General features: G+C 40.7%; 1 protein-coding gene and 1 long non-coding RNA gene across 9 annotated transcripts in view; one reads left to right on the top strand and one right to left on the bottom strand.

Annotated features, from left to right (window-relative positions):
• ZNF462 (zinc finger protein 462) overlaps positions 1 to 12,275 on the bottom strand; it is a 108,971-nt gene that overhangs the window by 70,505 nt on the left and 26,191 nt on the right. The gene's annotated exons all lie outside the window — the stretch shown is intronic.
• LOC142829793 (uncharacterized) lies at positions 8,470 to 11,647 on the top strand. Its single transcript, XR_012904583.1, has 2 exons — positions 8,470 to 8,606; positions 11,506 to 11,647. It is a non-coding gene; the product is annotated as an uncharacterized LOC142829793 (long non-coding RNA).

Below are 12,275 nucleotides of genomic sequence, written 5' to 3'. Positions count from 1 at the left end.
TGAAACGAGTGACTCAGCACCCGTTTCTGTTAACTAATAGGAGAAGACTATGCAGAAAGTGTTTTTTAAAAGGACAATCAGTTTGGGCACAACTGTCGTGATCTGTACAACACACAGGCACTAAATGTTGTCTAGACGGAACTAAGCAAAACTGTCGCCTGTACTTAAAAAAAAACAAACACACATACAAATTAAAATAGAAATACAAAAATAAAGTTCTTTTTTTTTAAATCATAGCACTGCCAGTAATCACTCACAATACTAGCTAATTGACTGAGGTTAATGGAACGTCTCCAGCCAGCAAGACTTTTGACCAGAGAGGCACTGCATACGGTTACATTAAAGTAAGTAAAAGCAGAAATGCCTTGTCCTGCCCCATAAAAACGGTCTGGCTTCAACAGAAGAAGTGTGCACTCCATTATGCAGGTAATTGTTCAGAACAATCTCCAGAACAAATCATCAGCTTTGCTTCTCATCTGTCAAATCCATATACTCCAATAGAGGCTACCTGTTCTCCTCCCTTAATTACTCCAGACACACTCAAGTTCAGGAGAGGAACATTTTTAAACGGAGTTATATCAAAAACGGTACGATGCCAGAGCCCTAAATTCCATCCCAGTTTATCCCTTTCTGCCTTAGCTATGTGAGGGTGAGCCACTGAGATCCAATTTCTTTTTCTTTCTTCAAAGAAATAGCCAAACAGGAAATGGGCCATAAAAAAGGAAAAATAACTAAGACTTTCTTTGTAAATGAGGCCCATAGCTCAGGGAGGTAATCGGAGACTATTACTGACTGCATCCTTACAAAGCCAGAATCACCAGTTTGTAGACACTATCGTAGAGTTCAAACCGTAGAGCCAAACAAAGAGAGAGACTGTAAATGAATTGGAATATTAAATTTCTGGACCTAAAATGAAGCAAATAGAATCAGTTTCAAGGATTAAAGCGGATCACCTGCCATCTTAAGTATTTCCCTAGTTTGAGAGTATAGTGGATTTACTTTGTTTGTATGATCCGGGTTCTGGGTAGAAATTGGTAAAACATTACAAAGCTAGTGATCAGACACCCAAACCATTCTCCCATTAACAAAAAATTAGTAAAAATACAAAATTAAATGTATCTGTATCTACATTTTATTCATGTCACTTGTACAGAACACACTTAATCTTGGGATTATTTTACAACAACTGAAAGAGACAGATTCCAAGAAAGGAACGGTATTCTATATTCCTTGTTCTTACGTTTTTCACCCACAGCTGAGCTTTCTACATTAGCAATGAATTAGATAAACAGCTGCTAATAATTTACAAATGGCTCATTAATTCTCCTAGCCATCTTGGACGATCATCAGTTTCAGACTTTGCACACATCTTTTTCAAAACCCTTTAATACATAGGGATGTCTTCTTTATGGGGGTTAGGAGAAAGAAAGACATTAAATCAATAGGACTGCCCACCTGCAAGATGCCCTGTAGGTATTTTAGTTGCCTTCATTTTTTTTCATCTTCGGATTATACAGATGATCTCAACTTTTATTAATGTGCTTATTTTTTGAGGAACAAAGGGAAAAGATCAGTCCTACAAGAATGCTCACTTGAAAGCAAGGTGAACACAGGAGCACATTTTCATTTTTCCTCCCCTAACAAAAGAAAATGCACTGACGGGTCTCAGAGGATTCTTTGGAAAGCGTTCATGGATGTGCTTAATCAACAATGGGAACTTATCCAAAAGAGAAAAAAATGCCCGGAAGATGTATGTCCCAGGACATTCAGATCAATCCAAGAAAAGTGCTTCCTTCTACTACTCTACAGGGTGGGGAGGGGGGGGATGCTGGATTTGCATTTGTATTTGATTTTCAGATGTCATTATTAAAAGTGATGAGGACAGGTCTGAGAAAAGCCATGAAACAAAATGCCAAGAAAACAGAAGCCGCGTTTTCATAGGCCTTGGCCTGAAATTCTGCTTCTTTCTACTAGCAGAGCTTCAAAAATGCAATTAAGAAATAGATCACCCACTAACAGACCTTCCCAGCTCTCATGCTGCAGACCACCTGGAGCCCATGAACGTTTCCCCTTGGTCCATGGAAACCTGGTCACAAGGTGCTGAGTTCTCCGCATTTTCAGCTGCTGTGATATTAATTCTGCTTGTAAAACAACAGCTGTATTTGCCACTGGGCTATTAGCTGCCTGGGGCTGCTGTAACATTCTTCATGGAGAAAGAGGGGGGAAAAAGTACTCTTGGCAGCCAAGAGTATTAGCAAGATAGTATTAGCAAGAGAGACGTAAGACATTCTCTGCTGGCTGGGCAGATGTAACACCCAGTTAGTATTAACAAGAAAGCCACTCCTTTCGCACTCCTCTCATTCTCAGTCCTTCCCACTATCCGTGGTCTCATACAACCTACAGTCCCTGCAGCAGTCTTAGGCAGTTTATCTTAGCACTCTGTTCGAGCCCATTTTTCAGGGCAATCAGATGATGTTTGCTAGGACCACCATGAAAAGCTTTCTGTTGCAGACAGACTAGATAGACACAAAAGGATGAAGAAAGTCACACTGTGATCGGAGTAGTCAGATGGTAAAGATGGCAACTGTAGGACACCCAACAGAAGTTTCAAGACTGGGGAGATACATACAAGTACATGATATATCATAATAAGAGACATATTGGGTTAGACCAAAGGTCCATCCAGCCCAGTATCCTGTCTGCCAACAGTGGACAATGCCAGATGCCCCAGAGGGAATGAACAGAACAGGGAATCATCACATGATCCCTCTCCTGTCACCCACTTCCAGACAAACAGAGGCTAGGGATGCCATTCCTACCCATTTTGACTAATAGCCACTGATGGAGCCACTGCTAGCTCCATGAATCTATCTAGCTCTTTTTTTAACCCTGTTAAAGTCCTAGTCTTCTCAACATCCTCTGGCAAGGAGTTCCACAAGTTGACTGTGCGCTGAGTGAAGAAAAACTTCTTTTGTTGGTTTTAAGCCTGCTGCCTATTAATTTCATTTGGTGACCCCCTAGTTCTTGTATTGTGAGAATAAGTAAATAACCCTTTTCAGGATACCTGAAACCTTCAGAAGAGATGCTCTGAAAACAAAAGGAGAATCCCTGCCCTAGGCAGTTAAACAAAGAGAACGCTCAGCAGAACTCAGGAGGTGCTGCAGGAATTACATTAGTGTATTCTGCCACAAAAAGGGCATGACTTAGATTGGTTTTATGGATAGCTAGGCAACTTCTGGGAAAATAAAATAACGTTCCGCCCGTGGAAAGAACTCCCCGCACTGTCCTCTTTTCAATCCAACAGTTGGCAGACCAAAGAGCTTTAGCACCCTTCACTTCAAATGGGCCACAAGGAGGAGATGGCAATGGTTTATAATGCACAGACCATCATGACACTGTGCTGTAGAACATGCATTATTCATGGGCCCTCTCAGGATTTAAGATAGGGTTGCATTTCTTTAAAAAAAAAATCACGTTAAGAACTAAGGAGGAAAGAATTAATAAACCACTAGAGCTTTGACTGGTGGACGTCAGCCTCCTTCCACTGGAGGGATGATTATTATTTACAGCAGCTAAGGCTCTGGGTGCATGCTTATCAGCACAAGAGGAAAAGGAGCAATGGATGATCCCAGATAGGAAATGACAGTCGGCCGCTCTGTGTTATTATCAAAGGCATCCATTTCAATAAGATCTTAACGGATTGCACTGCCAGTCAGACAAACATTCAGCAACACCATGTTCTATTCAGGCCTGCCACTTCACCGGTTTTGCAGGGCAAAGAGGGTTATGTGAACTGTACGAGACCCAAAATAAATGCCAATCTGTTTTGTAGGACCTCTTGTTTACATGCCAGCCCAGCCCTTAACACCATAAAGCAATACTCAAAAGTGAAACTCTAAAATAAGTCCATTCTAGACCTAGGCTAATACTCCAAAAATTACTAGCGAATATTTGTTTGACTAAAAACCACAACTATGCTGAGACATATTTGCATCTGCTTTCATTCATTTCCTGAAAGCATTCATACACACACGTGGGGGCTTGGGTTTTGTTTTCAAGAATGCAGAAAGTGAAAGTTTCATATTCATGCGAATTCACTGACTCAACCGGCCCATGCCGGAAGCGTTCACGTGGACATGCTGAAATCTCATTTATAAAGCTTCCAACAGAAACAATACTGTGCGACTAGTCATACACCACAAAACAAATCACTGAAGATCCAGCCATGCAGTCCATGTCAACAGTTCACAACTAGCTCACAGGCTGAAATATGTGCATATATTTTAGAACAGTAAAAATAGCCACAAAAATCCTGCCTTTTTGAGGCTACAATAGGAATGGAAAGAGAGAGTTAAGTACATCTAACCCTTTAATATTAATATTTCTGATCCTTTAATCACTCTTCTGTTTCTTCTCCGTACCTTCTTCAATTTATCATCATCCTTTTACTACCGTGGAACCCACAACTGGACACAGCCTTCCAGCACAAGTCAGATAACGGCCAAATACAGAGGTACAATAACATTTCTACCCATACTTGAGATTCCCCTATTTATGCATCCTAGGACCACATGAGCCCTTTCAGGAGCTCGTGTTCAGCTGATTATCCATCACAATTCTTTTCAGGGTCACTGTTCCCCTAATAGAGTCTCCCATCCTGTAAATATGGCTGTTATTCTTTATTCCGATACACCTTTAGAATCATAGATTGAAAGAATTCTAGGGCTGAAAGAGACCTCAGAAGGTCATCAAGTCCAGCCCCCTGCCCAAAAAAGTGGGACCAACCCTGCTTACATACAGCCATATGAAAATGCATATTGTTTGTTCATACCCAGGATTAGTAACTCATCCTCATTATTTATCACTCCCCGCATTTGTTTCATCTGCCAGCTTGATCAGGGATTTTTATGTTTTCTTTCAGGTCACTGCTATTAATTTTAAATAGCTTCAGGCCAAGAACAGATCTCTTTGAGACCTCACTAGAAACACGCCCATTGGGTGATGATTCCTTATTCGCCGTTTTATTAAGACCTATCAGCTAGCCAGGATTTTATCCATTGACTGTCTGCCACGTTCATTTTGTATCATTCTAGTTTTATTTTAAACACAATGCCATATGGCACCAAATCAAACACCATACAAACATTTTTAAGTCAACACACCGATCTTCATCTACCAAACTTGTAATCGTATAAAAAAGATACCAAGTTAGTTTGTCAGGATCTGTTTTCCATACACCTATGTTGATTGGCATTAAATTATTCTATCCCCCCCTTAATTCTTTAATAATCAAATCCCATATCTATTGTTTTGCCTAGGATCAATGAGAAACCCGTAGTTACCCTTTTTTAAATATTGGTACAACACTAGCTTTCTTCCAGTCTTTTGGGACTGCCCCGGTGTTCCAAGACTCACTGAAAAAAATCAAAATTAATGGGCCAGTGAGCAACTTTTTTCAAACTCTGGGATACAAGCTATCTGACTTTCTGATTTAAAAATACCTAACTTCCATAACTGGTCTTTGACGTTCTTCTAGGATACTAGTCATATGGGGGGAAAGGGTTATATGATGAAGAGATATCTGGTTTATTACATTATGTAAAACATAAATATTTATTGAACATGTTTGCCTTTTCTCCATTATTATTAATAATTTTACTATGTCAATCAAGCAATGGACTAATACCATCAAAAACTTTTTTGTTCCTAATGTATTTAAAACTCTACTTCATTGTTCTTAACTTGCCCATAGTTTTCTCCTTGTATTCCTTTGCTTCCTTATATATCAGAAGCTAGGAAATGTATTATTTACTAACAAGTTCCCCTTTCTTCCATTTGTTATACATTATTTTATAGCTGCCTTTACTTCCCTTCAAGGCAGGTTAGTTTTTTAACTAAAACACCTTTCTTCCTTGACTGTGGCTTTTAGGGCATCTAATAAAGTATTTTTCTTGAATAATTCTCTACAATCATTCACCTATTGCTGATTAAATTCTTTCTCCCAGCTAATGTGGCTCATAATTGTTTTTAGTTTAGTGAAATTGGCTCTCGTAAAGCACTGACTTGTTGTAGGGCATATATAATTACTGTTCTGGACCTGATTCTGCTTCCATATTACAAATATGATGAAGTCATAATCACTTATACCTAAGCTATCATTAATTTTTAGTTCAGCGATCAGTTCTTCTTTATCTATCAATATGATGTCTCATATAGAATTCCCCTTTGCTGGTGGCTTTATTTTCTGAGTTACAAAATTGTCATCCACAAGACTTAGAAAATCCAATGATGTTTTAGTTTTGACAGCATAAGGCCTCTGGCGTGTATCCCTCAAACTGAAGTCTCCCCCAATCATACAGCTGTCTACACATTATAAATTGGTGCACATGGTCATCCTGTTCCCTAGTGTGATGTGGTGTTTGTAGCAGTCATCAACTAATACCTCATCTTGTGCTTCACCTGCAAAGACATTGATCCATAGCCATTCAAAATCATTTTCTTCTGAATTGTCAGGGACTTAGAAATAGCTAATGCCATTTTTGACAGAATGCAGCTTCCCATCCCCTTTTGGCCTGCTCAATCTTTCCGAAATAATTGATAATCATTGATTTTAACTTTCCACCAGGTTTTAGTAATACCAACTAGACTGAATTTACACTCTTAAAATGAGCAATTCCATTTCGCCTGATTTATTACCCAGGTTCCGAGAACTGGTGTATATAGGTAATTAAATAATTTCTTCTCTGAGTCCTTTTGTTCCTGAATTTTGTTCAGTATTTTGTTTCTAAGCTACATAAGTGCTCATATTTGCCCTTTTTACCCTCCCCATCTGTTATGAACTTAACAAGTTTATTTTCCCCTTAAGATCTGCCTTGAGGGAAATCTATCCTCTTCTCTGAAGGAACTCTCATTTCCTAGGTCTGTGGAAATGGTGCCAGAGGAGGAAGTCTTCAGAGGAAAAAGTAGAAGAAATCAAGGAACCATCTTATTACTCTATGGCTTCTTCCCGTATTTACAGAGTTCGGAGGTCTTGCTGGTAGGAGATGGCCATAGAGTAATAAGGTGACTCCTTGATTTCTTCTACTTCTTCCTCTGAACATGTTTAATGCACTGGCCCTATAATGATCAGGACCAGATCAAAGCCACAGTCTAAACCTCTTCTGCTTTTTCTTTTTGATTGATGTTTGAAAAGCAGCTGCTGTCCTCAGACCTATAACCCAGTTCCACACTGGAAACCAGGAGGGGGGGGGGGGGAAATATGTGGGAGGGGATGGGGAGAGGTGCATGTATGGTGTGGGGGAAGGAAGGAAAGCAAGCAACTGTCTCTGCAGTCCCTCAGTTCACTTGAAGAGGAAGGAGCATTATAAATTGTCCTCCAGGGTACAGAAGTATTCAATTACTTCCTCTTTCTCTTTAAGGAACAAAACTCCCTTTTGGTTCCTGTTGTCCTTTCCTCTGTATCTAGCCAATGACCTAGCTTTGATCAATCAAGATTGTGTGGACACGGATGCTATGTCTGGATCCTCAGAAAGACAATCTGGCATTTTATTTTTAAACTTTGGATCCAGTCATGTAGTCCATATTGAATGGCTTCATTCTTGCAGGTTGGATACACCTCTCCTCTCAGTAATTGTTGTTGTCTAAGGGTATGTCTATACTTGCACCCTCTTTCGAGAGAGGGATGCAAAAGAAGACATTCGAAATTGCAAATGAAGCCGGGATTTAAATATCCTGTACTTCATTTGCATATTTGCATTATGGCGCTATTTCGAAATAACAGACGCTGTTAAGATGCGGTTATTTCAAGAGAAAACCTCTCTCTCAAAATAACTGGTAAACCTCATTGTATGAGGAATAAAGGTTATTTCGAGAGAAGGGTTTTCTTTCGAATTAACCACATCTTAACAGCTCCTGCTATTTCAAAATAGCACTATTTTGAAATAGTGCCATAACGTAAATATGCAAATGAAGTGTGGGATATTTATATCCCGGCTTCATTTGCCATTTTGAATGTCTTCATTCGCATCCCTCTCTCAAAAGAGGGTGCAAGTGTAGACGACACCCTAACTAACAAACAAAACAAAAGCCCCACACGAGCCACTTAGCAGAACAGGAGCAAAGTTCTCTCCTAAACTTTGAGGCTTTTCCTCCTCACATCCCAACTGTAAAACAAAGAGTTCACAGCAAAATTCATGAATTAGTCAAATCTATCACCTTCACCCCATTTCTCTATTTTATTAACCGCAGCATTTAGTGCACAAGTCTTGGAATGTTGCATATTATATCTTTAGAGTCTGCAGTGCGCATCTTAAAAAACATCCGTGAAGTGCTGCCAATTTATACCAGCTAATGAACTGACCTTAAGTGATGAGATCCTTTATGACACAGTGGTGATGGCTGCTGAACGGGTGTGTGCGTGCGTGGGGGTGCACACATGCATATGGGTGGGTGGAAAGAGAGGCACAGATAGGAAACTTTAAAAGGTTTCTTATCTGACTGTATTTTTCTAACATTCAACTCCACAGAGCCTGTAACAGATCTTTAGGTCTTTGTAATGCAAACCTGCCACTTGGTGCTACATGCCTCCTGAAGACTCTGCTCTTGAAGTAAGTCCTAGAGCTGACAATTTAACTAACTATACCTCATATCTCTTACACATTTAGACAACTGCAGTACAAGACCACTAACTTGTTTGTTAGTTATTGATTTTTAAGTTAGGCATCTGTTTAGCACCTAACCTCAGCTGACTTATAGCTGCAGACCTAAGCAGAAGATAGGAGAGTAAACATTCAAGTAAGAGACAAAGGTTTCCTCTTTTCAGTCACAACCAGATCTGCAAGTAACATTTTCATAAATGTGCTAAAAGCAGTGCCAAGTGGAAGACAAAGTTTTCTCCCCTATCTTTGATTTTACTTAATGAGAGACATCCTCTGGTCAGATTATTACTCATGGCTTAGATTTGCTCATACAAAAACAAAAAGAAAGTTCAGACTTTTTTCTCTCTCCTTTTGAACTCTCTCTCAGCCAGCCAGCCAGCTAGACTGCTGCTGCACTGCACGTTAGTTCCCAAAGACGAATTCCAAAGCTGAAACTGCAATAGAAGCTCTATCAACTGGAGAACGCCCACTCATTCACTCTTGCTGCAGAAGCAATGACTGTAAGAAAGGAGACATACACCAAGGCCTCACCAGATGATTAAAAGAGGTCTTACAGAAGGGGTGGCCAACCAGCAGCTCTTCCCCCCTTAAAGTGGGCCCCTAGAAATGGTCCCCGGTCCCCTGGCTCGCCAAGGCAGGGGAGCTGTCCGGTGTGGTAATTCAAAATGGCATCGGCTGATGGGAGCCTGATGTGGTGTCTTTTTTTTGTTTTGTTTTTTTGCTCAACAACTCTCAGGGGCTGGTGGGGAGCTCTTTCTTTTTTTCTTTTTGCTCAACAAAAATTGCTAAAAAAGAAATTCTGGTGCAGCTCTTCACATTTTTTCCACCGCTGTTTCAGCTTTCTTCATTTAATGGGTTGGCCACCCCGTCCTACTAGATCAAACTGAAGCATCATTCCTCCCCTGGGGGGCTTTGATTGAGCAACAGTTAGAAAGATAAAGCTTATACCAGTATATTCATAACCATCAAGGACAGGAGACTGAAACTTTAGGTAATTGAAATATAAATCCACTACGGAGAACACCCACGAGACAACAAGGGGTGTCCCAACAGATATTTTGAACATATTTAGGCTGAGGTCTACAGACAAATGGAACAAGTCTGTTTGAAATGATCTTGTTACAGGTTTCCAAGACTTCAGTAGCCCATTTCCAGAAGCAGCCATGTTACTGAATTATATTCTAAGTTTGGTCTTATGCCGTAGCCATCACAACAATAACTGAAGCATCAGACTCCCGTTTCAGGCTGTAAAAACAAACAAACCAACCAACCAACCAACCAACCTGCAGAAGTCCAGGTAACCAAGCAAGTTCCTGGTGACAAAGGTTCTTAAAGAAACTAGGATGCTAGTTTGGGGAGATAGCCATCTTTGGGAACCAACAGAGGCATGCCCTGTGAGGCCACTGTCAGAGGGCTAGGGTTCTAAATACTGTGGGTATTCTCCATAGTTTTCACGTGGATTGGGAGAAACGGGCAAAGAACACACACATATCCATCCCTGTGGAGGAGAAGACAGCTAGAATCATAGAGATGTAGGGTTGAAAGGGACCTGAAGAGGTCTATCCCTGCCCCCTCCCTGACTCTCAGACAGAATTAAATATACTTAGATCTTCCTGACAGGTATTTGTCTAATCTGTTCCTAAAAAACTCAACACAGATTCCACAGCTTCCCTAGATCACCTGTTCCTGTGTGTAAAGTAGCAACTAACCATGCTCAGAAATTCAGCTGTCTGAGAATAAAACGAGAGTACTTAATTTTGAGTCTTGAGGAGAGAGAGAAACCATTTGGAGAGAGAACTGAGGATGTCACAATACCGCTCCAACTCGGCTCAGATGTTACATAGGGGCACCAGATACTCAGCCTGAATGTCTTGCTTGTCTCTGGTGTATGCTACTCTGGGGGACAAGCATAGCTTCTCCAGCCACTGAATATTCTGGTGGCTGTGTAATCCAGGTCTGTCTCCTTTGGCCCTACCAAGCACTGGACCTGTGTCCATGGCTATTCAATCGCCACTTGATAAGGAATGCAGGGAAATTCCTGGGAATCTGCAGAATGAAGGCATGAGCCACTATCCTAGTTGCCCCCCCTGCAACATAGGCTAAGTCTCAAAGCAATGACGAATGCACCACATGCTCATTTCGCCCTAGATTCTGGAAAGCACTTAGGCACATGGCTTTCCTGTGCTAGGGACTCAGTGACAAAGCTCTGGCTGGGGTGATTTAGTTGGGGTTGGTCCTGATCTAAGCAGAGGGTTGGACTCGATGACCTCCTGAAGTCTCTTCCAGCCCTAATCTTCTATGATTCTGTCCCAACCGTTAGTCATCCTCACTGTTAAAAATGCATGAAAGTCTAGCTTCAGCTCCCAGCCGTGGAATCGATGCTTTTGTTTAGACTGCACCATGTTGGCCCCTGAACGGAACACAGTTGTGATTTCACCAGGCAGTATCATCTTCTATTGAATATTTCCTTCTGCGTACATCCAAAGACTCTGGTAACTGTTTTAGCCCTAGTGTCACACTTCATGCTCATCTTTAGTCAACCTCTGCATTCATTTCAACGTCCCGCGCATCTCTCTCTGGGCTTCTTGTAAGGTAGGTAGTCAACAGGCAGCCAAATCCGGACCCCAAATTCTTTTTATTTACTCATTATCTGGACCTTGATTATACCTTGATGAAAAAATAATTTAATTTACTACTTGTGAGTATGATGAGAAATTCATGCATGAGAATAATGGGAAATGGAAGTGGGAGGACGTTCCTGAGCTCTGTAGAGGAGGTTAAAGAGGTAATGCACAGGTATTTCTTGAATAAATCATGGAATATTTACAAATCTTATTTCTTGTTACAGATATAGACTGAATGAAGATAGAATTGTTACAGGGACTGCAAACAACCTAAGGAAGATACCTGGGTGTTCACTCTGAGGATAGTATTGGGATGATAGCTGTTATATCTAAATTAGAGATGTTAAAATGTGTTTTATTACGTAACCGGGTAACTGCTGAAAATTTCAATGATTACAGGGAGTGCTCCTCGCCCCATGCACTCATGGTTAAAGGGGAGTAGCTCCTTGGGAGCCCCGTGCATACCAGGAGCCTGCGTATAACACATCCCTAATCTACATACATTTCTCTTTAAAAAAATAATCTTGCAATACAGACATGGAGGAGAGAAGAGGAGAAATCTCTTTAAAATGTTGCACAGGTTGGAAAGGTAGCCCTTTTACAATGCTTTCATCAGAGGTGGTACTGATTCAGAAATAAAAAAGGAGATATTTGATATTCTTTTTAGGATTAAAGGCCCTTAGATTAGCTCTCTCACATTATCTGTCTGATCTAGCCAAGAGACATCAGTGCTTACTTGTGTCCTACAAATCCAGAAAGATGCTCCAGAACAACAGAACAGGTGCTTTAGTTCAAGTCTCATCTGTACTTTCAGTACAAGGAATTCTTTTTCCTTCCCTTCCCCTAATGAAACAGCCAGTAGAAGAAAACAGGGGATGATACTTGGACAAACCTTTGTCATCTGAGGAATTCACCCCAAAACTCAGTCCCAATGAAAAGTGAATAATGCCTATGACAGACATTAACTCTTCTGATTTTTCCCTTTCCCCTCAGA

This window comes from Pelodiscus sinensis, chromosome 6, assembly GCF_049634645.1.
Source record: "Pelodiscus sinensis isolate JC-2024 chromosome 6, ASM4963464v1, whole genome shotgun sequence".
Taxonomy (NCBI): domain Eukaryota; kingdom Metazoa; phylum Chordata; order Testudines; family Trionychidae; genus Pelodiscus; species Pelodiscus sinensis.
This window is presented reverse-complemented; position numbering and strand designations above follow the sequence as displayed.